Here is a 26,721-nt window from a genome sequence, read left to right as displayed (position 1 = left end):
ACTCTTTGCAACCCCAAGAACCGCAGCACGCCAGGCCTCCCTGTCCATCATCAACTCCGAGAGTTTACCCAAACTCATGTCCATTGAGTTGGTGACGCCAACCAACCATCTCATCCTCTGTCGGCCCCTTCTCCTCCAGCCTTCAATCCTTCCCAGCATCAGGGTCTTTTCAAATGAGTCAGTTCTTCGCATCAGGTGGCCAAAGTATTAAAGTTTCAGCTTCAATATCAGTCTTTCCAATGAATACTGAGGACTGATTTCGTTTAGGGTGGACTAGTTGATCTCCTTCCTGTCCAAGGGACTCTCAAGAGTCTTCTCCAACACCACAGTTCAGAAGCATCAATTCTTCAGCTCTTAGCTTTCTTTATAGTCCAGCTCTCACATCCATACATGACTACTGGAAAAAACCATAGCCTTGACTAGATGGACCTTTGTTGGCAAAGTAATGTCTCTACTTTTTAATATGCTATCTAGGTTGGTCATAACTTTCCTTCCAAAGGAGTAAGTGCCTTTTAATTTCATGGCTGCCATCACCATCTGCAGGGATTTGGAACCCCCAAAAATAAAGTCAGCTAGTGTTGCCACTGTTTCCCCATCTATTTGCCATGAAGTGATGGGACCAGATGCCATGATCTTAGTTTTCTGAATGTTGAGCTTTAAGCCAACTTTTTCACTCGCCTCTTTCACTTTCATCATGAGGCTCTTTATTTCTTCTTCACTTTGTGCCATAAGGGTGGTGTCATCTGCATATCTGAGGCTATTGATATTTTTCCTGGCAATCTTGATTCCAGCTTGTTCTTCATTCAGCCCAGCATTTCTCTTGATGTACTCTGCATATAAGTTAAATAAGCAGGGTGACAATATACAGCCTTGACATACTCCTTTTCCTATTTGGAACCAGTCTGTTGTTCCATGTCCAGTTCTAACTGTTGCTTCCTGACCTGCATACAGATTTCTCAAGAGACAGGTCAGGTGGTCTGGAATTCCCATCTCTTTCAGAATTTTCCACAGTTTGTTGTGATCCACACAGTCAAAGGATTTGGCACATTCAATAAAGGTGAAATAGATGTTTTTCTGGAACTGACCTTTAGGCTTTATCATTTCTGTGATGAGACTTAATATGGGCATGGCTATTTCCAACTGTTGATCTTTATTATATACAGTACAGTTTTTATCATTTCATTAACACTCAGAAGCAAAATAAACCTGTTAATTTTAAAAGAAGGTGTTTAACTAAGGCATCTGTTATTTTATCAGGAAAAATGTCAGCACTGTGTTTCTTAGCTGTTATTATCTTCAACACAGAGCCCTGGGCTGAGATATTTTTCCCTTTCTTTTTCTTTAGTTTCTCTTCTTACAATAAGATAAAGAGCATTGATGCTTTTGAACTATGGTGCTGGAGATGACTCTTGAGAGTCCTTTGGACTGCAAGGAGATCAAGCCAGTCAATCCCAAAGGAAATCAGTCCTGAATAGTCAATGGAAGGACTGATGCTGAAGCTGAAACTCCAATACTTTGGCCACCTGATGCGAAGAACTGACTTATTGGAAAAGACCCTGATGCTGGGAAAGATTGAATGCAGGAAGAGGAGGGGATGACAGAGGATGAGATGGTTGGATGGACATGAGTTTGAGCAAGCTCCAGGAGTTGGTGATGGACAGGGAAGTGTGGCGTGCTACAGTCCATGGGGTTGCAAAGAGTCAGACATGACTGAGTGACTGAGCTGAACTGAACTGAGGCTTAATGAACAGGTTAAAAAAAGGAGAGGAGAGAGAAAAAATGTGAAGTAGCCATCAATATAAATCATGCTAATAAATATTAATTCAGGCAGAATGTGATTAATTTGGTTTAAATGAACTGGTTCCTCCCAATTATAAATGTATTAAAAAGAGGTGATGGAGAGTGGATGATTAAGTCTAAATATATAATGTATTAAACTGTCCAGAATTGTAGAGACTATTCACTTTTACAAATATAAAATCAGAACAAATATAACCTCATTATACTACAATAAAAAAAGAAAAAATCAATATGGTCTTTGCATTCCTTAACAACAATAACCACAACATAGTTATAGTGGGTCTTTAATGCAGAACCCTTGCAGAAGATTCTAATTCCTTGATACAAAGAAGACTCTTGCTCTAACCTCTAGCACTAATGTTCTTTCAATTGAAACTACCTCCAAAATGATGGTCTACATTCCCACTCTTTAAAGCTCTTTGGGGAGTTCAACTCTAACCCAACTAGATAAAAATAGTCACTCTTCTGTTTTAACAGGTGCCATGTAACTGCAAACCAAAGTATACATTAGTTACTTTAAAGGCACTCAGAGGGCAAACAAGTTTGCATGCTTTCCATTTTCTCCTTCAAAATTTTGCTGTGGAAAAATGGAAAAAACCTGAGTATCTGGTACCACTGGCTACTGTCAGGCAGACATCTTTTATCTTTGCCATGAAACGGTATTGCTAGTTTTTCAAGGGGAATCCTCAAGTCAGAAAACTACCATTCAGAACTATTCTGTACTTCTGTAAGTCATACAGAAAGAAAAATATCTAGGACATCCTTTATATGGAGAGTCTAAAAAGAAATGCTACAAATGAACTTATTTACAAAACAGAAAAAGACACAGACTCAGAGAATGAATTTAAGGTTGCCAAGGAGGAAGGATTGGGGGAATAGATAGTTAGGGAGTTGGGATGGACATGCACACACTGCTATATTTAAAATGGATAACCAACAAGGTCCTACTGTATAGCACAGGGAACTGCACTCAATGTTATGTGGCAGCCGGGATGGGGGGCGGGGAGCTTGAGGGAGAATGGATACATGTATTTGTATGATTGAACTCCTTTGCTGTCTACCTGAGATGATCACAACATTGTTAATCAGCTATACTTCAATGCAAAATAAAAAGTTAAAAACATAAAACTACAATGGAAAAAAATAAATATCCTGTACTATTGGACCTTTGGGAAAAAGTACCAAGAAGGGAATGATGTAAAATGGTACTGGTTGCATCCTGACAGACCTTATACACATACTCAACTTTCTTTTTATTCACTATCCTTTTTGGAAAATTAATTTTTATACCATCCTAGGAGAGTAACTTATACTCATGGACTGGCATTGCCTATGGTAAATCTTTTTTCTCATAAGAGGTGAAACTAGAGACCTTGCGCATGATGAGAAGCAGTACTGTTGGATCTCATTTCTTTCACCTTGATAGTGGCCATCTGCTTCTTAGTGAAGAACAGCATTCACAGAATGAATTTGCCCTATTGTTTTAGAAAGTGTATTTATCTGGTGCTTGTTTAGAGTTATTCAATAATCAGAAGCTTACAATGAACCCTCATAAACACACACAAACACCCTGAACACTGGCTATTATTTCTGGATTGAACACTATTATCTCTGTGATCTTGAACAGCATATCCAAAACATTGCAAAGCCTGTTTTTTATGTGCAAAATGAAGGACTACATATATCCAATTCATAGGATTTTTGATAAGTTCAAAGAAATAATGAAATTGAAATGTTTAGCAAAGTTGCTGATGTACTGTCACGGTTACTAAGGCCTACTGTTACTATTACATACTTTTAATCATATCTAGTGCCTGGAACATATGAAAAATAATTAGACATAATCAATAAACTTTCTTTTCAATGATGACCACATGCACAAAGATGGACACATAAATATATATTCTGCTTGTGATGCTGAAACTGTTTCTTTGTGATTTGCTTCTTTTCCACACAGAACTCAGAACAACAGTCTTCTCGTAAAGGATCAATAAATACTTGTTGAGAGAAATAATTTAAGTTCAAAGAACCTATTGGTTCTTTGTTTCTAAATAAAATGTGACACTGAAGGATTTTCCAATATCTACATATCTACAAGTCAATCAGAGGATACATCACATTAGAAATTGAAGAAGAACCATATGATCATCTCAACAGATGCAAAAAGCTTTTGACAAAACTTAGCATCCATTTATGAAAAAACTGTCCAGAAAGTGGACAAAGAGGGAACATACCTCAACATAATAAAGGCCATATATGACAAATCCACAGCTAACATCATACTCAATGGTGAAAAGCTGAATGCGTTTCCTCTAACAAACAAGACAAAGAGGTCAACTCTTGCTACTTGTTTTTCAACATAATATTGGAAGTCCTTGCCACAGAAATCAGACAAAAAGAGAATTCCAAATTATAAAGGACAGAATAAAACTTAAACTGTTTGTAGATGTTAAGATAATATACATAGAAAACCCTAAAGGTGCCACCAGAAACTACTAAAACTCAATGAATTTGGTACAGTTGTAGTACAGAAGCAATATATATAAATCTGTTGAATTTCTACACAATAGTCACCAACAATCAACTGTCAATAAGAGAAATTAAGGAAACAACCCTACAATCATACCGAAAAGGAAAAAAAAAAAACCCTATGAATAAACCTACCAAAGCAGGTACAAGAACTGTACTTGGAAAACTTTATGGCAGTAATGAAATAAATTGAGGATGACACAGAAACATACACTGGTAGATATATGGCTGATTGATGTTGATATCTGGCAGAAAACAACAAAATTCTGTAAAGCAATTATACTTCAAATAAAAAAAAAAAACAAGAAACATAGACTCTTTTTATGGATTGGAAGAAATAGTACTGTTAAAATAATTATACTACTCAAGGCAATCTACATATTCAATGCAATCCCTATTAAATATAAAAGGTATTTTTTCTCAGAAGTAGAACACTTTAAAATTTTTGTGAAAACACAAAAGACCCTGAATTGTAAAAAAAAAAAAAAATCTCGGGAAAGAACAGACCTCGAGGAATCACATTCCGTGAATTCAGGCTACAATACAAAGCTACAGTAATCAGCATTGTTTGGTACTGGCACAAAAACAGACATCTGGATCAGCGGAACAGAGTAGAGAGACCATAAAGAAGCCCACGTGATTATGCTCAGTTAATCTATGACAAAGTAGGCAAGAACATAAAATGGAGGAAATACAGTCTCTTCAGTAAGTGGTGCTGGGAAAACTGCACAACTACCTGAAGAAGAATGGAATTAGAACATTTTCTCTCACCATATACAAAAGTAAACTCAAAATGGTTTAAAATCTAAAAGCAAGCCTGGAAACCATAAAACTCATAGAAGAACATGGCACTCTTTTAACATGAATCATAGTGATCTTTTTTGGATGTGTCTCCTTAAGCAAGTAAAAGTGAAAAGCAAACAAAAACCCAAAATAAAAATAAGGACCTAATGAGACTGAAGAGCTTTTGAACAGAAAAGCAAATCTTCAACAAAAAGACAACTTACTGAAGGTGAGAATATATCTGTTAATGATATGACCAAAAAGGTTAATATCCAATATATATAGACAGCTCATAGAACTCCACATAAAAAACAAAACAAACCCATTTTAAAAATGGCAAAAGACCTGAGTAGACAATTTTTCAAAGAACATACTAATTGTCAACAGACAAAATGATGCTCAACAATGCTAATCATCGGAGAAATGCAAATATAGCCAGTATTTTATTATAACCATAAATGAAGTTTAACCTAAAAAAATTGTGTATCACTGTGTTGTACACCTGTAACTTATATAGTATACAGCAACTATACCTCAATACAAATTTTAAATAATGTAATAAAATTCCCTTCAAATTTACCAGAATAATTTTTACTTCAGCAAACCTTACAGAGTTTATTAGAAAGAGTTAATTTGTTGCAGTAAAAGAAGTAATTGAGACATCTGTGTAATCAATTTGGTTTGCAAAGTCAATAGTAATATTTCACCTAGAATTTCTTGTAAACCTTCAGTTCAGTTTTAATACAATGTAGTTGATTAAATATATACTTCAATTCATTGTAATTAAATGATATGTAAACACCAATTTTCCCTTAAAGTTATAAACAGTCATGTAGCATAATATACAATACTCATTCTGAAAGAAAATATCTTATGACTTCCAGATTCAAAACAATAGAGTATCACCAACTGCATTAGCTGTTGTGGCAGAATATTTTTGGGTTTGACATTAACAAGTACCAAACAATCTGAATTTTCAATAAAAGATCAATAGATATTTTCAATAGAGTATACATCTTAAAATCTTCAAAACCAATTGATAGTCTCTGAATAATAATGTCACATCCCAACATCAACAAATGTAATAATAATAAAGCTACAAGGTAGCTTTCTCAATCTCTAGAATTCATTTATTTTAGGAATCATACTTCTCCTGAAAATAAATCCTGTAACATAAAACTATCTAAATACCACCCAAAATTGAACATTATCTCTTTAAAAGATATTTTCAAATACCAGTTTCATTAATGTTTGGGTTTAGAGCCAATCTCATTTGATTACCAACTCCTGTGATTTAGCTTAGTAGATTAGTTATGAATATCTATGACAGGAAACAAATAATGCAGTATAAGTGGAAAATATAACATTTTTAAAATCAAAGTTAGGGTTATTCTATTTCATAATGTCAGTTTAGTCGCTCAAGTCAGTGTCCATGGTGTCCATGTGTGTCCACGGACTGCAGTACGCCAGGCTTCCCCGTCCATGTCAAAACAACACAAAAAATAATCATGTAACCCAGTGCTTCTTGAACTGTAATGTGCAGCTGCATTACTCAGGGGTTTTGTTAAAATACAAATTTACACTTGACTGTTAAAACTAGGGCTTGAGATCCTATGCGTCAACAAATCCCCAGATGATGCAAATACTACTGATCTCTGGATCATACCTCTAGTAGCAGGGATCTAAAAGATCCCATGTGAGTACTTGTAATTTTAAAATACAGTAATTTTATGTTCTGTAAATGAAAGTACTGGTGCTTAAAAGCTCAGGAAAAAATTTCCTATGACATCAAATTCAGAATATAAGATTTATAGTACACAACAATTTGATTTGCTTATTTGTTAATCCACAGCATACTGTTGATTATGTATTATGTGCCTGGAGTGTTAACAACTCTTACCTTCCTCTCCTGCCTGTTGGGACTCTCTTGAGAGAATGGGACAATGTCAAGAAGCCAAACGTTCTTCTGGGGAGCAGACTCAGGAGCTAAGTTTGCCTTAAGGATGGAGGCAGAAAAAAGCACAAGTTTCACTCACAAGGTAAAGTTTTATAAAGAATTTTGTAGATGAGTACAAGTTATTATTTTAATATCACTGCCAATATTCTCCAAAATCTGTCTTTTATCACCATACCAAACCACATTCCATAACAGAAAAAAAAAAAGAAAAAGAAAACTTGGCTTTTAGTCTTTTCTTCATTCCAAGTATTACAATAGTCCTTCAAATTGATAGTATATATTCCAAATGTTGCCAAGCCTTTCAGACCCTGTGATAAATGGAGAGAGTGGCATGGAAACATATATAATACCATATGTAAAATAGATAGGTAGTGGAAATTTGCTGTGTAATTCAAGGAACTCAACTAGGTCTCTGATAACCTAGAGAGGGTGGGATGGGGTAGGAGGTGGGGGAGGGGAGGGAGGGTCAAGGAGTGGACATATGTGTACCTGTGGCTGATTCATGCTGATGTATAGCAGAAAGCAACACAACATTGCAAAGCAATTATCCTTCAGTTAAAAACAAATACATTTTAAAAATTACTTTACACATACTTTGGACATTGTGTATGCGAGTGTGTGTGTGTGAGCATATACATATCTCTATCCGTGAGCATATACATATCTCTATCCATAGGGGGAAAAGTGTAATTTATAGAACAGAAGAGTAAATCTTACCTAAGGAAAGGATGCCCATTTTCCTAAAGATTCTTGTGGTTGCAAAATATGAAAACCTGCCTGAGTTTAATTTAAGCAAGAAAGATACTGGGATGAATCAAGAATGAACTAGAGTAAAGGATGGGAGTGCTATAAAGAATCATGAAAATAATCTTTGTGTATTTTTAATTTTTTTCTGTACATGTGATTTATTCTTTTGTCTTGGTGAATAGTAGCTTTCTCTGTCACCTAGTTGACAAGAGTAGCAAGTAGCCAATGCTTTGAGCTGTTACATGTTTATCTGACTTCTTAAGAAGCATCAGGGGAGATGAGCCTCTTTATCACAATTCCCAATTGCAGGAAGGAATCTTGACTGTAATCAGGGATACATTTGTCCATTTCTAAATTAACTAACTAGTTAGGCAGTTTGGTGACATCTGTCCTCAGCTGCCCAATGACGTCATATGGGTGGGGACAGGCTGGATACACTCAGAAACAATCCAAGAGCAAAGTGCTCTCAAGTGGTGGATGTTGTGAGGTTCTTGCCCAGCATCCTCTTCAACCATTTCACAATTTGTAGCAGGCATAACATTTATGTGGGATTGACCTCAGATCCAAAAGGACTATGATATACTTAAAACCAATTAACACAGCTTTATTGCCCTTGCCAATTACTGGCTCAAGAACAGAGGTGCTCACTGAGTCAATAAATTCAGAGGAGAGGTTTTCTGGGAATGTCTGCAACAGGTGCTACCTCATCCTCTAGTCAACAGAAATTCAGTTCACTAGGTCAAAGGGAAAACAGCAGTACAACAGAGGTCATCCCCCTTAAAATGTCTTCACCAATATTTAATACACACTACCTGAATTTTCTCTAATCTGATAATCTAACTCATTATGCCTTATATCTTTTCATATGTTAATATATGATTGTGCTTGTGCTTAGACAGTCAGGTCCAACTCTGTGACCCTTTGGACTATCGCTCCCCAGGCTCCTCTGTCCATGGAATCTTCCAAGCAAGAATACTGGAGTGGGTTGCCGTTTCCTTCTCCAGGTGATCTTCCTGACCCAGGGATCAAACCAGCATCTCCTGTGTCTCCTGCATTGCAGGCGAATTCTTTAGCTACTGAGCCACTGGGGAACCCCTAATATATGATTACCTGGCAATTAATCAAAGCAATTTATACAGGACACCCATGATAGCTTAAGTTGGAGACTTCAGTCTGAGGCAAGTCTTCTTGTTTATATCTATCAGAGGGCATGAATTAGTCTCAGAGACATGCTGACTGGAACTGTCCACTGAAATAAGAGTGGTCGCAGAAAATAAACAGAAAATAAGTTCCTTTAGCTTCCAACATGTAACAGCCAAATAAAAAAGTGAAAATTTTAGCCCACGTATGTGTTACCTTAAAGAGGAATCAATGGTTTGATCAAATAGTCTACTGTCTCACCCTTCACACTGACTTATGGTTTTGGCCTAGGGAGAACAAATTTCAATTGCCTTTTCATAAATGTAAAAGTAGTTTGAATGTCCAGTGTTCAACACACACAGGCTGTACTAATGTATTAGATAAAAATGACTAGGGATGAAGATTCTAAACAGCCTACACTATCTGAGAGTACATTTTAGTTTCCATTTTCTTTTTAACTTGAAGTTAGCTCCTGAAGATCTAGACAGTTTTCACACAGCACATTTTCAAAAATTCAAAATTTAAAATAATTTGTAATGTTTTAATACTTTCGCTTCTTACTGTAATAATTGAGCCAAAATAATTGGTTTTATGGCAACACTTATTTGAAACCCTTTTTATTATGACAGTGAATAACAAAAACAGCCAGTACGTTTTGTACATTTACTATATGCTGTATTATGAGCTATTTACCTATTTATCTCACTCTAATACCTCAAAGGAATTGAAACAGGAACTTTTAAATCACATGTTAAAGAAAAGGTCCGCAAAAAAGGTACACTGGTGCCAAGAAATCATATGAAAAGATGCTTTGTATCATATGCAGATACCACCACCCTTATGGCAGAAAGTGAAGAACTAAAGAGCCTCTTGATGAAAGTGAAAGAGGAGAGTGAAAAAGCTGGCTTAAAACTCAACATTCAGAAAACTAAGATCATGGCATCTGGTCCCATCACTTCATGGAAAATACATGGAGAAACAATGGAAACAATGAGGGACTTTATTTTTTTGAGCTCCAAAATCACTGCAGATGGTGACTGCAGCCATGAAATTAAAAGGCACTTGCTCCTTGGAAGAAAAGCTATGACCAACCTAGACAGCGTATTAAAAAGCAAAGATATTACTTTGCTGACAAAGGTCTATTAACTGCAGTTTACAGTACTTTTATTCATAACTGCCAAAACTTGAAAGCAACGAAGATGTAATTTCAGCAGGTGAATGGATAAATAAAACATGGTATATCCACACAATGAAATATTATTCAGCACTAAAATTAAAAAGAAAAGCTGTCAAACAAAGAAAATGTTACTGGTTTCTGTGTTTATATTTCCTGTTCTTTTTACCTTGCAAAGGCTTATGGAGAGATGAAGGGGAAAATTCTAACTTTATAATGCTATCTTCAAATTATTTTAACTTTAAATGAATCAGTCTAGCTTTTGTCAGGAACATATTTCAAATTGCAAAAGATTGGAACAAGCCTAAATGCACATGAATACAGAATGGTTAAAAAATTATGATAAATTCACACAATAAAACATCATAGCCATTAAAAATAATTAGGTAGTTTTCTATGTAATGATATGGAATTATTCCAAGAGTGACTGCATGAGAATGTCAAGGTGTGGAACCACGTGCATGACATTACTGCTACAATCTGTGTGAGGAAAAACACCTATATGTATTTTTTATAAATGCATAAACTGTCTGGAATATATACAAAAACTAGTAAATGTACTATTTTCAACAAAAGTTACTGGAAGGTGATGGGACAATGTCACTGAGCAATACATTCAAGGTAGGCATTGAACATACCCTTCTGCATGCTTTGAATGTTGGGTATGTGTCACTTATTCAGAAATGCAAGTGAAATATTTTTTTAAAACATATATTTCCCCCCCCCAAAAAGAGAAAAATTAGGCTGTGAAAAAACATGGCACATAATAAAAGGAAAGAGTCAATCTGAAAAGTCTATGTAGTGTATGATTTCAACCATGTAACATTCTGGAAAGAACAAAACTATGAAGAAAATAAAAAGAGCTGAGGTTTTCAGGGCAGAGGTGAGGAAAGGATGGATAGGCAGAGTATGAATGATTTTTTAGGGAAGTGAAAATACTCTGATATTATAGTGACAGATATATGTCCTAAAACACAAAGTGCTGGAAGTAATGCATGCATGCATGCTAAGTCGCTTCAGTTGTGTCTGACTCTTTGCGACCCCATGGACTACAGACCACCAGGCTCCTCTGTCCATGGGACTTTCCAGGCAAGAGTACTAGAGTGGGTTGCCATGCCCTTCACCAGGGGATCTTCCTGACCCAGGTATCAAACCTGCATCTCTTATGTCTCCTGCATTGGCAGGGGGTTCTTTACCACTAGCACCACCTGGGAAGCCCCTTCCAAGTAGGTATACCTTCAGAATTTAGCACCATTAATTTTCTTTACAGGGATGACAACTCCCAGTAAGAATCAACAGAAAATAGCTGACAGCAGCCATCTGGAGAAGCACGCCTCTCCCTAGGATATTGCTGATGAGGCTAAACTGTCCCCCACATCTCAAGAAGACTAACATTTAGGTAACATAAAATAATTTCAGTCCTGTCCATTTTTGCATAGCTAAGACAATGTCACATCTCAAGGGACATAGTCCCCAAGTGATCATGGAGGAATAGAAATGTTTCCCAAGATGGTAATGTTTATGTTAAAGGACTTTATCTATGAATAAGTGCATGCTTATAATTGAAAAGAAAAGGCTTTGTGAGGAAAACAGCCAAATTGCACTGTAGAAGGGTGCTGAAAAATAAACCTAAGGTAAACAGTGGACTTTGAGTGACAATGCTGTGTCAATGTAGTCAAAGTGTTAGTCGCTCAGTCATGTCCAACTCTTTGCAACTTCATGCCAGGCTCCTTGGTCTATGGAATTCTCCCGGCAAGAATACTGGTGTGGGTTGCCATGCCCTCCTCCAGGGAACCTTCCCAACCCAGGGATTGAATCCGGGTCTCCTGCACTGCAGATTCTTTACCATCTGAGCCACAAGGGAAGCCCTGTATCAATGTAATTTCTTGGTTAAAAGAAAAAAGTATCATTCTGGTGAGTGATATTGACAGTGGGTGGTGTGGAGCATTTATGCTTGTTTGGGGGATGGGAGCATGTGGGGTATCTTTCTTCCTCTCAATTTTGCTTGACTAAAATAGCTTAACAATAAATTACTTTTTTTAAAAATAGAAGATAAGCTATTGATGAAGGTCTCAGTTTGTTCACAGTGGTGCCAGAACATGAAGGAGGTTTTAAAATCAAAGCACCATACCTGTAACAGTATGCTCCCTCTTTGGAAACAGAAAGTCCATATGTTTGACCTTCTTATGCAAAGAACAGCCTTTTAGAGAACATACTCTGCACTTAACAGCAACACTGGAGAGAAAACAGCGAGAAAATATATTTATGTATGTTAAGTATTTATCTCTAGCATAGTTTGACTATTGATGTAGACAAGATGAGAGAAATGAATTGTGCGGAGAGGAAGTCCAACATCACCTTCTATGAGTCCCTATTAATTCCCACTTAGGAAGAGAACTCACTCTTCTTACTATAGCAATTCCAGTCCATTACTTCCCACAGAGAAAGGTAGGTGAATTTCTGATAAATCTCAGCAATTTTTTTTTTACATTTTTTCACCAAAAGATCCAAATTATTCATCCCCTTACCAAATTGTCTAAAACTTTCTGATAAGATACTTCATTGGCAAAAATATCTTTCTACAAAGTTTAGTTTTTCTACTTCATTTGTATATAGCTCAGATGTCTTAAGCCATTATACATTTTACTGCAAAATTTCTTAATGATAGAACACTTCTATAAGACAACTGGAAATTAACCGAGTTTTGCACATGAGCTTTAAATATAATCAAACAGTGTATAAATTTAATACACATACGCATACAGACTTTTGAGACTACTAACTTATTGATCTTTAGCTCATAACTGAATCTAAGTCCAGAGTTTACAGAATTAAGAAACTCAGGAATAGGTTTTTTTTTTTTTAAAGAAATATAGCACCTAACATCTAAGCCAATAAACTCTAGAGCTAGAAGATAAAAATTTTTTCATTTTCAAAGTTCTCTGTGACATATTTAAGAATCAGAAATGGTTTATCACATGAATTACCACGTGTCCCTACTAAAAGACAATTTTACATAAGTAAAACTGCTTTTACATGCGGTAGAAGAGTAGATTCATATATGAAAACAATGAACCACAAACATGGTTCAAATGTTTAGAGAGTAAATATTGGTGATTTTAAAAAGTTACTTATGATTCACATTTACTACGAAAAATTTGACAAAATTATTGGTTTGGTTGCACAGGCTTTCAATATGAAATGTTTTGAAGCTAGACATTAAATGAATATTGAAAGTATTTCTAAAAGCAACCCTTTATTTGAAAAAAACAATGTAAGGGTGGAGATACTTATGCATGCCTAGGAGCCCATATGGAGACCACGATGCATATGTCATAAGCAGTTAAAATATCATTTAGGCCAGTTCATTTGAGTCTTCTTGTAGATATTTTTAGTGCTCTCAGGCCTTTCATGTATTTTAACTGATGCATTAAGTCATTCAATCATTCATTCACCAAATATGGAGAGTGTGTTATGTGCCAGGATCTTTGGCAGAATAGAGAATAAGCTGTCAAAACGATGAAGTCCTGACTTCACCCATTGCAGAATCTGGAAGGAAGACAGACAAGCAAGCAACTTCCAGAAACCCTCTGAAGCACTCCTCTAGGGGCTAGAGGAAGGCCTTAAGGAGAGCAAAGCAATCTGGCATCCCAGAGCAGGACCAACACACACAGGCTTCAGAAACTCATGACGGGGAGATGTCCTGTAAGCTGAAACCCAAAGGCAAAAATAAAAGTTTCAGGATGGCAAAAGCATGAGGAGGGAGGGGAAGACAGAGAAAAATATTTCAATTTTTGCAGGCCTGGGAAGACTTAAGATGAACCTGAAGAGAAAAGCAACTGATTTCCCATTTCATGCCCTAAAGGCTGAAATGTCATTCTTCCCAAAGGGAGGCTCTCCTGTCATCACCTGGATATTACTTATGACTTTTGAAAAAAGAGCCCTGGGTGCTTATTTTTGCACTAGGTTTCACAAATCATGTGGCCAGTCATGAGACAGAGGATGGCTGCATAATGATAAAAAGGTTCATCTAGTCAAGGCTATGGTTTTTCCAGTGGTCATGTATGGATGAGAGAGTTGGACTATAAAGAAAGCTGAGCGCCGAAGAATTGATGCTTTTGAACTGTGGTGTTGGAGAAGACTCTGGAGAGTCCCTTAGCCTGCAGGGAGATCCAACCAGTCCATCTTAAAGGAGATCAGTCCTGGGTGTTCATTGGAAGGACTGATGTTGAAGCTGCAACTCCAATACTTTGGCCACCTGATGCGAAGAGCTGACTCATTGGAAAAGACCCTGATCCTGGTAAGGACTGGGGGCAGGAGGAGAAGGGGACGACAGAGGATGAGATGGCTGGATGACATCACCGACTCAATGGACATGGGTTTGGGTGGACTCCAGGAGTTGGTGGTGGACAGGGAGGCCTGGTATGCTGTGATTCATGGGGTCACAAAGAGTCCGACACAACTAAGCTACTGAACTGAACTGAGATTGTATCAGAGAAATAAAAAGCTGTACAAGGAAAAATAGGGAACCAGGGTTTTTCTCCACTCTCAGTCTTTCACTTCACACGAGGACTTTTCTGCATCTGTGAGTTTCCTAAACATTCTTACTGAACATAAAACTTTTTTCCCAGGTTAACCTAAAAAAGTAACTTGGGGTATTTAATTATCTATATAAAATAAGACATTTCACAGCAGAGACCAATATGTAGCCCTAAGACCATCCAAGGAGGCCAGTGAGACCCTGCTTTCTGTAACTCACATGATTACATGTTCTCCCACCTATGTACCAACAGAGAAAGTCTTGATGTTTGCTTTTCCAGAATTGTCTTAGATATAGTCTGGTTTTCCACTGGAAACAATACCCAAACATACACAGCTACACAAACATTTCCATAAAATTTGACTCTGCATCTCAGATTTCCTGCAACAAAGATGAACATGAAACTTTCAGTTCACTCAGTAGTGTCTGACTCTTTTCAACCCCATGAACCGCAGCACGCCAGGCCTCCCTGTCCATCACCAACTCCCGGAGTCCACCCAAACTCATGTCCATTGAGTCGGTGATGCCATCCAACCATCTCATCCTCTGTCGTCCCCTTCTCCTGCCCTCAATCTTTCCCAGCATCAGGGTCTTTTCAAATGAGTCAGTTCTTTGCATCAGGTGGCCAAAGTACTGGAGTTTCAGCTTCAACATCAGTCCTTCCAATGAAGACTCAGGATTGATCTCCTTTAGGATGGACTTTTTGGATCTCCTTGTAGTCCAAGGGACTCTCAAGAGTCTTCTCCAACACCACAGTTCAAAAGCATCAATTCTTCAGTGCTCAGCTTTCTTTATAGCCCAACTCTCACATCCATACATGAAAACTGGAAAAAACATAGCCTTGACTAGACAGACCTTTGTTGGCAAAGTAATGTCTCTGCTTTTTAATATGCTGTCTAGGTTGGCCATAACTTTCCTTCCAAAGGAGTAAGCGTCTTTTAATTTCATGGCTGCAGTCACCATCTACAGTGATTTTGGAGCCCAGAAAAATAAAGTCAGCCACTGTTTCCACTGTTTCCCCATCTATTTGCCATGAAGTGATGGGACCGGATGCCATGATCTTAGTTTTCTGAATGTCGAGCTTTAAACTGACTTTCTCCCTCTCCTCTTTCACTTTCATCAAGAGGCTCTTAAGTTCCTCTTCACTTTCTGCCATAGGTCATGTCATTTGCATATCTGAGGTTATTGATATTTCTCCTGGCAATCTTGATTAAAACTTGTGCTTCATCCAACCCAGCATTTCTCATGATGTACTATGCATATAAGTTAAATAAACAGGGTGACAATATAAAGCCTTGACGTACTCCTTTTCCTATTTGGAGCCAGCCTGTTGTTCCATGTCCAGTTCTAACTGTTGCTTCCTGACCTGCATACAGGTTTCTCAGGAGGCAGGTCAGGTGGTCTGGTATTCCCATCTCTTGAAGAATTTCCCCGGTTTGTTGCAGATCCCAAGTCATCCCATTCCTTTACACAGAGAGGCAGCAGGACCAACTGCGCTGGGCCTCAAACTCACAAGCACCCCACGCTTGATTTAAGACTCTCCTGTCACCATCTGGAAATTACTTATAACTCTTCAAAAAGGAGCCCTGGCTTTTTAGTTTGCACTGAGTCTCACAAATGATGTGGTCAGTTACGAGACAGAGGATGGGTAGAGAATGATGAAAGGGATAAATCTAGACTGTATCAGAGACATAAATAGCTATGAAAGGAAAAACAGAGAACCAGGCTTTTTTCCAATCTCAGTCTTTCACTTAACATGTAGAGTTTTCTGCATTTGTGACTTTCCTAAACATTCTTACTGAACATAAACTATTTTCTTTTTCTAAATTTACTTAAACACTGATTTGATCTTACCCTTAAGCAATGATATTGCAATATCATCAGTTTCATGACTCAACCATGCTTTTTCTAATTTATTTATTTAAATGAATAACTTTAGAAACAAATGTCTATGGCATACTCTCTAAAATCATTCTGAATATTGCCAAGACTAGGCTTACTATGCTTTGGAGAAACACTGAGACATGTAAGGAAAGGAATATGTATTTGAAGCTTTCTCTGTCAAGGGAACTATCAAATCCCTTAATGAGGATTTGCTCCATGGAAGATGGAGCAAAGCATCATATCTCCTTGAAATGTCCTCTGCACTGTTTCCTCATCAAGCCCCTATAACTTTCTGTCCTGTCCTTATCTAACTATGCATTCTAACCTGTGTGCATTCCTCCAGGTAACAGGCTGCTGTAATGAGACACTCAAGTTCCCGCTCTACTGATCACATAAGTCTTAGCTAAACATTCAGAACGTGCATGCCCCACTCTACTGGACAACGTGTGTGTGTGTGTTCACTGCTTCAGTCACGTCTGTCTCTTTGCGACCCCATGGACTACAGTCTGCTAGGCTCGTCTGTCCGTGGAATTCTCCAGGTAAGAACACTGGAGTGGGTTGCTGTTTCCTACTGGACAACACATCATCCAAGATCTAGGTCTGGAAATTTAAATATTTTCACGATATTACTTTGTAAAAAATGCCTACCAGGTATCATGTAACCAGCTAAATGTAAGCTACTCTCCCTTTCTTCGATGTATTTATTCCTTTCTTTTCCATGTCATTCAAAATTTCTTTCCCAGCTAAAAGGATGTCCTATGTTTTCTCATGTCACCCACTCCAATCTCCTACAAGATCTCTGCCTCCAACAGTAGAGAACCCAACTAGTTTAAAATTCTTTAGTTCTTACACATTTTTCACAATTTAAATATATTTCCCTACAACCTTAACACCTTTGTTTAGTTATAAGACTTTTGACGTAGAATTTGACATTATCTTTTTCCTTAGATGGCAAGAAATATATACGTATAGTTATTTATACAGATATCCATATATATTTACACATATATTTCATATTTCCTTTGTCTCAGCTTTGTCATTAAAATTGGGTTTGGGTACATAAACAACAAATTGATTTTGAATTGCCTTTTTTCCAAAAATAAACCCAATTATTACATCTGATCATCATCTATATAAATCAAATTTAATTATTATAAGTTGCTCCGGTAATAAATCACCAGTCTTAAACTTATCAAAAATAATACTAAATTAAAATGTCCATAACAACATTTTAAAATGTTGTGATATGTATTATAAACTCTTGAATCATTCCTTCAAAAATACTTCTAAAATTCTTAAGATTTTTTTAAACAAAGTAGAAATGTATCTAAATTAAAGAAGAAATTTAGAAATATGTATCAGTTGATAGATGTCTCCCTCTTGCAAGGCTGTATTTTCTTTTGTCAAACAAGTGATGAGAGCTCTATAAACAGTTGCAATTTTTATTTGATGATAAAATGACTGTTTATGTGCTTATTCACTGAGAAGTTATTTTAAGGCCAAAACTAATAATACATGAACTGGTTTTAAAACTATTATTGAATTTGTGACTGTTCTTTACATCTATTTTCCAGATAAGCATTTGGATTGATTACCTACCATACCTTAGTCCACTCCAACTTGTCACAATACCAAGATATTTTGGAGTCATGTAGATATAATTACATGTTCTAATTAATTAGGACAAACTGTGGCAGACAAGATCTGAAAATATTTTGAAATATGCTGTAAAGCTGGAAAACGAAATAACATGGCACTCTCTATCTCTACCTTATTTAGAAGAGAGAGAATAGAGAATAAGCGAAGAATATGCTTCATAATCACTGTTTGGCTATTTTGTTTTAGCCTGATAGTTTTTAGTTAGATACTTGTTTTTTCTTAATAGCAGAAAGTGACATTCATCTCAATGAATACATGAGTTTTCTAACTCTTTCATATTCTAGACAAGTGAAAAGAACCAACTGTTAAAAAATCAGAGTCCAGCTCTAGAACCTCAGAACTTAAGGACTTGCTTGGTTTACCTAAAAGAAATACTTCTTCCATTTGGCTCCCTTAGAGGTTTTGTTTGGTTGGTACTTTTCATTTTACTTTCTTTTTTTAGGTACTTATTTTCTCTAACTTTATCATGAAAATATCTGGTAGAAATTAAAAATAGGTGGGGCTAAAAGCTGACTTTTGTGATAAATATAAATCCAGTTTCAAGATTAGTCAGCACATCTGAAACCAAATAAAACGTTGGAAGACTGTTTAAAATTTCATATGACACACACATATTTAAGAACAGATTTTGAAATATCAGTATTAAAGATCATTTTAGAATACATTATCACTCTATAAAAAACAACAGTTGTTAAGGTATCCATAAATAGGACTATGCTCAATAATAAGACATTTCTAGCCCATGTACAGAACACTAATTCCAGATGTTTGTTATAGCAACTTATTCTCCTGAAACACCTACCCAAATAATTTCTCCATCCTCTGCTGTCTCAAGGACATAGTTGTGGAAGTTACAAAAAAAATCCCCCAAGTTGTACTATTCTGCAATTGTATATGATTGGCTCCTGCAAAATAGGAAGGCACTGGCTTCATTGATTTGCCCCTCACTTTTCCCTGAGTTGTCTGTATTGAAAAATATTTTTTTTTCACCAGGGTTCAGAAGGCCCTCAAGCCTTTTGACTTCTAACCATGTCATCTTTCCCTCCACTCCAATGAAAAATGTATTTTTTTAAGACCTGAAATGAATTTTTTCCCCCAGCCAAACTTTCAGTTCCTTGGAATGAGTTTTTGACAGCTAACCTTATTTTACCAAGTAATACATCATCAGAGCAACACAGAGCCGATAGTATATCATGCTGGTCTAGATGAAGTATTACATCTGAACGGCATAAGAACCACGTCACTCAGGTGATGCATTCTCACTGCACTGTCATCTGGACTGGGGGAACCCAGACAAGTGACTTACAACTTGCAAGGTTTATTTAAAGGGATATTACTTACTTAGCAAATTCTGTCCAGTGCTACAAGATCATCCATTTCCACTCTACCTGGAGAAGAGGTAGTTACTAAGGTCGTCTAGGACTTAAAAAAAATCTAAGTTGGAAAATGGAGCCAAATCAAAGTGAATGACTTGCCTTCCCTACTTAAAAATGGGAATCCAGCTGTTATTTTTCAATCTCTTTCTAAAATGCTGCGGTGAGAGAAAATTACAACCCTTCACCAGAGCCAGGGGTACAGGAGATGAAGTTTATTTCCGCTGCTTGCTCACTCTTACTTTCTGCATAACTTCCTCCTTGGGTGTCAGCTCTCCCATTGGAATTTCTCAGCTACTCACAGCTCCTTGCTGTGATAACCTTTGGTACAAGGATGCCCATATGCTCAAACTTCTAAAATACGACGAGACCCTAAAACCCTGGCAATGCCACTCATCAGCTTTGCAATCTTGAGGAACTCTTTATTTCTCAGTAGGTGCAAAATGGGAATATGATTACTCACTATCTAGGATTGTTATGAGTTCAATGAGATAATACATGTAAAGTCGGGAAATAGCGCCTGGCACAGAGCAAGCAAGTAATTAAGACTAGCTCTTACCATTTTTACCCTTTTTTTTTTCCCACCTAATTATTTTACCTGCTTCTGATTATTATCTCTTCACATTTTATGTAGCACTCTGACTTGGAGCTCGCCTTATCTGTAATATTACTTCCTTAGGGGGTCTCTTCCTAATTGCCTCCCTCTGTTTTATGTTTTCATAGCACCAGATCCGTTTTCTTAGTAGTACTCATTGCAAGTGTATTTAGTTCATTGTTAAATATCTGTCTCACCCCGTGAACAATTAAAAACAGCAGCAAATTCTTTGTTACTCCTATTGGGAGTTGCAAGAAAATTTCACACCCTATAAACCGATGACTGCCTTAGCGATTTGGACTGCCAACAGAGTTCAGTAGAGTTACCCTCTGTGACTTGCGAAGCTGGCTAGGAAGATGCTTTGCAGCCTATATCTTGTTGCACTACAACACTGAGGAAAGCCAGCCTCCATGTAAAATGTCCACCTACCCTCAGACACCTATGCTGTGTGGACCCCAAGCAGCCCCTGGGAAGGCCACATACAGAGAGACCCGGCCCCTGCTGTGACAGCCACTGTCAATGGACAGGTAGTATCTTGAAACGGGATCTCCCAGGTATGGTAGTTGTGCAAGTTGATGTCACATGGAAAACACAGATGCTTCACTGCCTCTATTCAAACTGCTGATTGTGAGTGAAGTAAATGATTGTTGGTTGTAAGCCAGTACGTTTTGACATGGTTTGTCACCCAGCAATAGATAACCATAAAACCCTCCTACACCTTGGGTTTCAGTGGGAGAGAAAATATTTCTTCTTGTTCACGGCTATATCATCAGTTCCTCACAGGCTGCCTGGCCTATCATAGGACTTCAAGAAACATTTATTGAATAAACCAAAAATGAATTGGAAACATCCATGTACTGACGAGACGGGGGACTCGAAGTGATAATTCAATCTTGGTTATCTCACTGGGCTTCCCAGATGCCTCAGCATTAGAGAGCCAATGCAGGAGGCATGGGTTCGATCCCTGGGTCTGGAAGATCCCATGGATGAGGAAATAGCAACCCACTTCAGTATTTTTGCCTAGATGATCCCATGGATAGAGGAGCTTGATGTTCTACAGCCCATGGAGTTGCAAGGAGTAAATTAGTTCACTTTTCGCTTTCAAATAATGAACTCTCTAGCTAGATAAAATAACAACGCATCACAAGGCATTTCCACTTGATTCAGCAACAGTAACTGAGCCCCAGATTTGCTCTGGTTGCTGGAGTGATAGCCATCAACTCTCCTAAGTCATAGCTGAATCCTGTATTTCTCCAACTGTGGTCTATGAACCTGAGTCAGAATTACCAGGAGATGCTCATTAAAATTTTGGATTCCTGAGTGCCACCTCAGATCTGCTGAATCAGGATTGTGAGAAGCCAGGTGGCACAATTTGCAATTTTTAACAAGCCTCCCAGTGATTCTTGTACACTGTGAAGTGTGAAGCTAGGCTGCAATCAGATTGAGTTTTTCAAACTTGTAATTACTAGCATGCTTCATAACAGCAAAACATAATAGATTTCAGACCTCTCTAAACCCACTAGTCATAATCCCTGGGGACCAGTCCTGGGAATTGTTTTTCTTTTGTGATTCTTATGAAAAAAATTTAGAGACCAGTATTTTTATTTATTTTGCCTGAAAAGGAAGCAGACACAAGATGCTTTTGTATCCCTGGTGCCTAGTTGTTGCATCACCTAACTAGCAAGTCAGGCAAGGCACCAGGTTTTTGCTCCCTAGCAAAATGCTTTTGCTTTTTCAGAGGTATAGCATTTCCTATGTAGGATGTATTTTATTCTTGCCAAGAAAAATTACTTTCTTATACTATGCCAGAGCTATAAGATCAACAATTATATAAAATCTCCTCAAAGAATACTATCCATTTATCTCCTATTTCACCTATAGTCTTCAAAGTATATTTAGGATAATCTTTCATCATATACACTCATTGCCTAGAAATGTCTGGTATCAATTAGCTGGGTGGAAATGACTGAAGAAGGAAGGGAGTCTTTGATTCAACCTGATATGAGTACAGATGATGGTTAACTATCACTAAATTAGAAATAGGCAGGGTGGTATACTAGGAACTGAGCAGCTATTCTGTGAACTAACTCTCTAAAACAATGGTCATACATTTCTCTCTCTCTTTCTAGCAAGCACAGATTTAGACTGCATGTATGTGTATGTTTCTAAAGAGGTGAAAGGAAGTGGGGCTATGAGACACCTAAAAAGCTAAAGACAGTCATGAAAATGTAGCCAAAGATAAAGCGAAGCTTGAAAATGTCAGGTCATACCATCTGTCTCCAAGGAATTTTTTTTTCATTACTAATTGCATTTTCCCATTATCGCAAATAAATATTCCTTCATCATATATTTTGAGAATGTACTATGTAAAATAGACTGTTTTAAGAGGAATATAAAGTCAAAGCATGTTCACTCCTTTCTAAAAGCTGGTCAAGTAGGGGGCAGAGAGGGCTCATGTACAAATGATTACACACCAAGTGAAAATGAGTCCATCATTTGCCCAAGGAAGGGCAAAATCAAGTTTTGGCATATTTGTTTCATGCTAGTTTGACTGTGGCAGGTAAAAGCTGGGCAGCCTTTGGAAGCTATGACATGTGAACTAAGCCATGAAGGATTTCAACAGAAGGAGTGAGAAGAACATTCTAAGCACAGAGAATATGAGCCAAGGAGGTGGAAAGAGAAGGGCATTTTGAGGACATTTTTGCATAATCACAGTATATATGAAGAATAAGGGATATTCCTGGGAATGGCAGAGACCATGGATGAACTTTAATGCTAGGTCAAGAAGTATTCAAGTTTATTATTAGCTTGTAAAAATAGCTTTTGGTAATTAACAAGAGGATGTAACATTAAGGAATAATATTACCAAGAATGAATCCTACCACCTTTGACTGAACCGAGTCCCCTTGATACAGGTGAAAAAAAAAGTGAAAGCGAAAGTCGCTCAGTCCTGTCTCTTTTTGACCTCATGGACTCTAGCTCACCAGGCTCCTCTGTCATTTCCCAGGCGAGAATACTAGAGTGGGTAGCCATTCTCTTCTCTAGGGCACCTTCCTGACCCAGGGATCAAACCTGGGTTTCCTGTACTGAAGGTGGATTCTTCACCATCTGAGCCACCAGGGAAGCCCTTGATACAGACTCAACTTCTCATCTTGTTGCAGGACTTTAAATAAGGGGGTTTTGAATACATTCTGCATGTATCTTGACTTTGTTAGTTTCAAAAAAAAATAAAATAAATGTAAGCTTTTCAACCTCAGGCTTGCAGTTAAATCCTTGGCAAACAGCCCTTCTTTGCTCTGTGCCTTATCAAAACACTATATCATTTAAATGGTACCTAAATTCTCCTTCCTCAGGTCCCGCCTAGAACCATCTCTCTTCCTCAGTGTGGTAAGCACCCCCATGACTGCAGGTATGCTGACTCCCTGACGCAAGGGAGTACGCTGAACTTCACTGAGCTACTGGGTAGTTCAGACTTGCATTTGGTGCGAAGTCAGTTCACTTGTGTCCAACTCTTTGCAACCCGATGAGCCATAGCCATCAAGGCTCCTCTGTTCATGGGATTCTCTAGGCAAGAGCACTGGAATTGGATGCCATTTCCTTTACCAGTGGACCTTCCCAACACAGGGATCAAATCTGCATCTCTTAAGTCTCCTGCATTGACAGCTGGGTTCTTTACCACGAGTGCCACCTGGGAAGTCTTTACCAAGCAGGCTTGATTCCTATAGACTGACACTGTGCAGTACAACTATAATGCAAGGCACGTGTGTAAATTTGAATTTCCTGATAGTCACGTTTTAAGTAATGAAAATAAACAAATGATTTAATAACATATTTTACCTATCATTGTTTCAACATTTAATTAGCAAACAAATTGCTGAGATTATACAGTATATTTTTAGAAATATGTCTTCCAAACCTGCTGTGTATTCTGAAGCCTCAAAAACAAGTCTCAACATGGACTAGCCACATCTCAAGGTCTTAATATCCGTATCTGGCTTGTGGGTATCCTATCAGGTAATCTAGTTTTAGATCAGAGTTCTCAGAGCTGATAGAAATGTAGAGTCGTATTGTCTAAGGCCATAGTCATAAGCCCCATGAAGCCACTGAATGCTTGAACTTTGACTACTGGGACTGAGATCTGAATTTTTTAATTTTACTTTTAGTTTAAATTTAAACAGCCACATATGTCTAGTGTCTGTAGTATTCAATAGCACCATTCTAGATAATGGTGGGGGGGGGGCGCTTCCCTGGTGACTCAGATGGCAAAGAATCTGCTTGCAATGCAGGAGACCCAGGCTGGATTCCTGCATTGGGAAGATCCCCCTGGAGAAGGGAATGGCAACCTGCTCCAGTATTCTTGCCTGGAGAATCCCCATGGACAGAGGAGCCTGGTGGGCTACAGTCCATGAGACCATAAGGAGTTGGACATGGCTGAGAAACTAACACCAAGGTATTCAAGTGTTTTAAGTTAGGAAGTATCCTTTGAAGAAGTGAAGTTTAGTACTTTTAGTAGAATGGGGAAATAGCTTTAAATAGGAGCATACCCACAGTACTACAGAGTGGCATTCACTTATGTTAAAGGATGATTAAAGTTGTTATGTTTTCTGACCCCAACCTGATCTGTGCTGACCATCTATGAAAGCACTGCTATTTACTTCAATTATCCAGTCAAACCTCTTGCTATATCAAGCGATGACTCAGAAAATAGGCTGTGTCACCCCTATGTAATTTTTTAACATCTTCAGTTTTCTACACTTGATTCGCATCCCACAGTGTCTGATGACCTTTAAGTATTTCACCTACATAACTCCATTAGGGGTAAAACTGATGAAAATTGATGCTTCAAAAACACACAATTATGGTGGCTTCATTAAAGAGAGTTTCAAGCAACTTATTCTTTGTAGCAATATGATATACAAGTACTCAAGTTGACGGTCAAACTTTTTCCCCCTCTTATAATGAACCGTAAAATTACAGTAGGCAATCAAGAGTACTGTAGAAGATAAGTAAGGCAATTTTCCTCATCACTTTCCCTTTTGTTGTCAATCTTGTTGCAAAGCCCATTGCCTTTTCAATGAACCATAATGTGAATATTCAAGACAGTGCATATATACTTAGGTCAAGCCAGGCTGATCTTGAGTTGTTCATTTTAAATAGGTTATGCCAAGTGAAAAGTGTGTCTGTCTGACAAATTTTTATGAGGCTATACTTCTGTATCTTGAACTTAACTTTAACAGGAGAGAATGTTTCCCTTTTTTGTTATTTTAAAAGGGACTCTAGAATTTGACCTTGCTTAAGTATGTTAGAATATCTTTTTCAGGTAATTAAAGTGTTACTGTGAATTATTATGCTGTAAATAACAGCTATGCATTCTTCAGACGTTTCATGCATATAGATTTCAAAATTAATTAAGAGCTTATGTTTACTTTGAAGCAGGAGCTATGCAGAATAGCCAAACATCCCTAGAATCTGTCCCATAATAATGTTTTAGATGAAGATATTACAAGCCCCTATATGGATTTTAGACAGTCACTGTTGGGATGATTTGGTAATTGCTCTGAAGCATAAACTCTTTGATCTGTAAAATGGGGATCATAGCATTTATTTTATAGAGAGAATTTATTTTGTGGAGAATTAAGTAAGACTATAGTTATATAGTGAGTGGTATACAAATTAATGCATGGCATATGCTATTACCATGAATCAATGAATGAATGAATGAATGAATGAAGTATTTGTTACTATTTTGGTTGTTTTAAATATATTGTATTAAGCCTTTGAAATTCCATAGCTTAATCCAAGTTTATGTCTCACTGATTAAAAGCTGTTGCTTGTCAGATAAGTCTCATCTCAGGGCTAAATCAGGGACACAGACTTCTACCTTCTGAAAATGTTATCCTCAATAAGTCGCTTACAAGTTTCCTCTGGGCTTTGTGTCCATTTTAGGTAGTCGAAAAGAAAAAGAATATATAAAAATCACTTGAAGGTTTTAAGTGACAGGACTTCCCTAGTAGCTCAGTAGTAAAGAATCCACCTGCCAAGCAACAGACAAGGGTTCGATCCCTGGGTTCGCAAGGTGCCCAGGAGAAGGAAATGGCAATCCACTCTAGTATTCTTGCCTGAAAATCTCAAGAACAGAGGAGACTGGCAGGCTACTGTCCATGAGGTTGCAAAGAGTTGGACACAGCTTAGTGACAGACCTTTTTTTTCATTTCAGTCCACAATCCACATTGCACATAAGCACACTTAACTGGGAGGGTGGCTGGGAAATGTAGTCTAGCTGAGTACCCAGGACACAAGAAATGTATTTTGGGAATAGCAAGGCATCTCTGCCACAAGCACAGTCGGTTTTCCAAGGCTGATAGACAACTCCACGCATGAGCTATTTAGCACCTTGTTTGTAGAAATGGAACTATCTTCAACAAAAGCAAGTTAAACAAAAGCTGAAATGCTTTCTCTGAGAACAGAAAGGAAACAGGAGGCCCCATGAGAAGGCAGGCTGCACACTGGAGATTCCTTCAGGAGGAGCTGAAGGTCAAG

Source organism: Odocoileus virginianus, chromosome 26, assembly GCF_023699985.2.
Source record: "Odocoileus virginianus isolate 20LAN1187 ecotype Illinois chromosome 26, Ovbor_1.2, whole genome shotgun sequence".
NCBI classification, from domain to species: Eukaryota; Metazoa; Chordata; class Mammalia; order Artiodactyla; family Cervidae; genus Odocoileus; species Odocoileus virginianus.
The sequence above is the reverse complement of the archived record's forward strand: the minus strand, read 5'-3'. Positions refer to the sequence as shown.